Here is a 3,265-nt window from a genome sequence, read left to right as displayed (position 1 = left end):
ATTTAAAGTAGGGTACTGAAATCTTCTACTAGGACTGTAGACTTTCATATTGCTCCCTTCACTCCAACCAATGTTGGCTTTCCATATTTAGGAATTCTGACTTTGGTGCAGAAAATCAGTCCTGAATATTCATTGGAAGGACTGATGCTGAAGCTGAAACTCTGACACTTTGGCCACTTGATGAAAAGAACTGACTCATTGGAAAAGACCCTGATGATGCGAGAAATTGAAGGCAGGAGGAGAAGGGGATGACAGAGGATGAGATGGTTGGATGGCATCACCGACTCAATGGACATGAGTTTCAGCATGCTCCAGGAGTTGGTGCTGGACAGGGAAGCCTGGCATGCTGAAGTCCATAGGGTTGCAAAGAGTCAGACATGATTGAGTGACTGAACTGAACTAATATCTGTGTAAATATATATATATTTTTGGTGAATTAAGCCTTTTGCCAGCCTATAATGTCCTTGTCTCTTATAAAAATTTTAACTTAAAGTCTATTTTGTCTTACATTAGTGTAGTCACTCCTGTTCAGTTTGGGTTGCTATTCACACAAAATCTCTTTGCACTTCATTTCACTTTCAACCTATGTGTCCTTAGATCTAAAGTAAGTCCCATGCTCACTTTGGCAGACCAAATACAAAAATTGGAACAATACAAAAAGATAAGCATAGTCCCTACACATGGATGACACACAAATTTGTGAAGTTTTCCATATTTCTAGGTTCAAGTTGAGAGAGTAGCACTGACATATATACACTACTGTGTGTAATTAGATAGCTAGTGGGGAGCTTCTGGGAGCTTATCTGGGTTCTCTAGAGGACCTAGAGGGGTGGGACGGGGGTGGGATAGAAGGGAGGCTCAAGAAGAAGAGGATATAAGTATATTTGTGGCTGATTCCCTGGTGGCGCTAGTGGTAAAGAACCCTTCTACCAATGTAAGAGACAAATGAGATGAGGGTTCAATCCCTGGATTGGGAAGATCCCCTGTAGGAGGGCATGGCAACCTACTCAACTTTCTTGCCTGAAGAATCTCATAGACAGAGAAGACAGGCATTCTATAGTCCATGGGATCACAAAGAGTCAGACATGACTGAAGCAATTCAGCATGCACGTGGCTGATTCATGTTGTTGCAGGACAGAAACCAACACCGTATTGTAAAGAAATTAACCTCCAATTAAAAATTTAAAAATAATAAAAAATGAAGTGAATCCCATAAACAACATTTGGTTGGATATAAATAATGTTCAATATGTTTGCTTTCAATGATTTGTACTAGAATGGTCAATTCTTTGAAGAAATACCTACAAAGTAAACTCAACTTCAACCTCTATCTTTGCTTAAAGTTAGAAATTTGACCTAGAGTGATCAACAGTGCTGTGTTTCTATAGGTTTACATGTCCCTATTATACACCTACTACAGAGATCTATGCAGCTTTGTTAAATAGCTTATTGCTCTTCAGTAGGGACTTCCCTGGTGGCTCAGAGGTTAAAGCGTCTGCCTGCAATGTGGGAGACCTGGGTTTGATACTGGGTCAGGAAGATTCCCCTGGAGAAGGAAATGGAAACCCACTCCAGTGTTCTTGCCTGGAGAATCCCATGGATGGAGGAGCCTGGTGGGCTACAGTCCATGGGGTCAGAAGAGTCGGATACGACTGAGCGATTTCACTTTCACTTTCAGGTACCCTGCATAATTCCTACTTTAAGTGGTAATATCTTAGGAAAACTTCTGAGGGAATGGATTCTGTTTACTTATGCTGTGTCTCTGGGTTTTTACTTATTTGGTTCAGTTTGTTTTATAGTTGCTTGTCATTTCTGGAATTGATTTGAGTTATAAAATGGTTTTACTTACCCACACTCAGATGAAAGTATAATCTGAAAATACTTTCTCTCCCCCTACAATTCAGAAATGTTTTGACTCTACAAGACCACTTGCTCGGTACTATAAATCATCCTGATAGATACAATACCCCAAGATTTGATTTTAAACTCCTAAAATTTGGTCATTTGTTTATTTATAGTTTCTACAGCTACAAAATAATGTGGAAATTTTTAGTAAAATTCTAAAAGAAAGTAAACTATACCACAAAGACTTTAAAGCACACACAAATCAAACCACATTTTTCTATACCGTAAATAAATAAATGCTTTAATTCAACAAATGTTGAATGCTAGCTACTGCAAATATCACTAACATAAATTGTTTATAACACAAGGCCGATTTTATTTTTTTACTGTAGTAAGGGAGAGATCATTATCTCTTTAAAGATATAGCAGTACCTTAGAAGAGGAAAGGTAAGATCAAAATTAATTCAGAATTGAAAATTTGGTTTAAGGTGGATTTTTTCAGGCAAAAAGTTGTTGGAAATTGGTAAATATCACCACTTTAAAATAGTTCAGGATTGGTAGAAATAGCAAAGTGAGGATTTTTCAAAGACTCTTAGGGCACAACTGTCTCTTAATGCTTTCCATTGAAGAGGTAAAAGATCTTTCAAAAAGTGTCTATAATAAAATAGCAAACCATTTGCAAAATAAACCCCTGGACCAGTAAAAAAGTGTTAGTAAATATAGTAGAACATCAGACTCATGTTAATGTGAACAGTAGATATGGTTTCTGTTCTTAGTGTTCAGGTCAAATGTAGGAACACATGGTTTCAGTCCTCACAAAGAATGCTACATGCCCACCAAACTCAATTTATTTTTCTCCTACACACTGTAAGTACAGCTAAACTATAGTTCTTAGCCTCTTCTTCAGTTATGTAGAGACCTGTAATTGATTTCTGGCCAATGGAATAAAGCTGGAGAATACATGGCCTGTAAAATATCTGCACTAACTTCCATGTTCTCTCTTGTTCCTCACTTGGTTGCTGGGCATTTATGCCAACACTTGGAACAATGAGCACAAAGGGGTACAGCTATGGAATGAAAGGAGCCTGGTCCATGAATAACTTCATTAAGCAGACCTCCTACTTCCCCTCCTCCTCTCTCTCAACATAATGCACCAACACCGACAACCACATATAGAATTCTAATAACAGGGGAAAATACTGTTTAATCATGCTAAGTCATCAAAATATTGAGATTTATCTCAGTCTACTTACCCTAATTTACTATGATCATGGTATCAAATTAATATTCTTAAAACAGTCAAAATTGCTTTCAATGACCTGAATCCTTCCACCATTTTATCATTTCTAAATATCCTCTTGTCTATCATTCCTAGTCATTTTGATTGTTTTTTTAATATTTGATTTGTATTTCATATCAA

The 3,265-nt window shown here is 37.3% G+C and overlaps 1 non-coding gene across 1 annotated transcript; it reads left to right on the top strand.

Moving 5' to 3' along the window:
• The first annotated feature begins 615 nt into the window (after nt 1-615).
• Nucleotides 616-719, top strand: LOC129656663 (U6 spliceosomal RNA). The gene has a single exon (XR_008716454.1). It is a non-coding gene; the product is annotated as a U6 spliceosomal RNA (small nuclear RNA).
• Nucleotides 720-3,265: the final 2,546 nt, after the last annotated feature.

This window comes from Bubalus kerabau, chromosome 6, assembly GCF_029407905.1.
Source record: "Bubalus kerabau isolate K-KA32 ecotype Philippines breed swamp buffalo chromosome 6, PCC_UOA_SB_1v2, whole genome shotgun sequence".
Lineage (NCBI taxonomy): Eukaryota > Metazoa > Chordata > Mammalia > Artiodactyla > Bovidae > Bubalus > Bubalus kerabau.
This window is presented reverse-complemented; position numbering and strand designations above follow the sequence as displayed.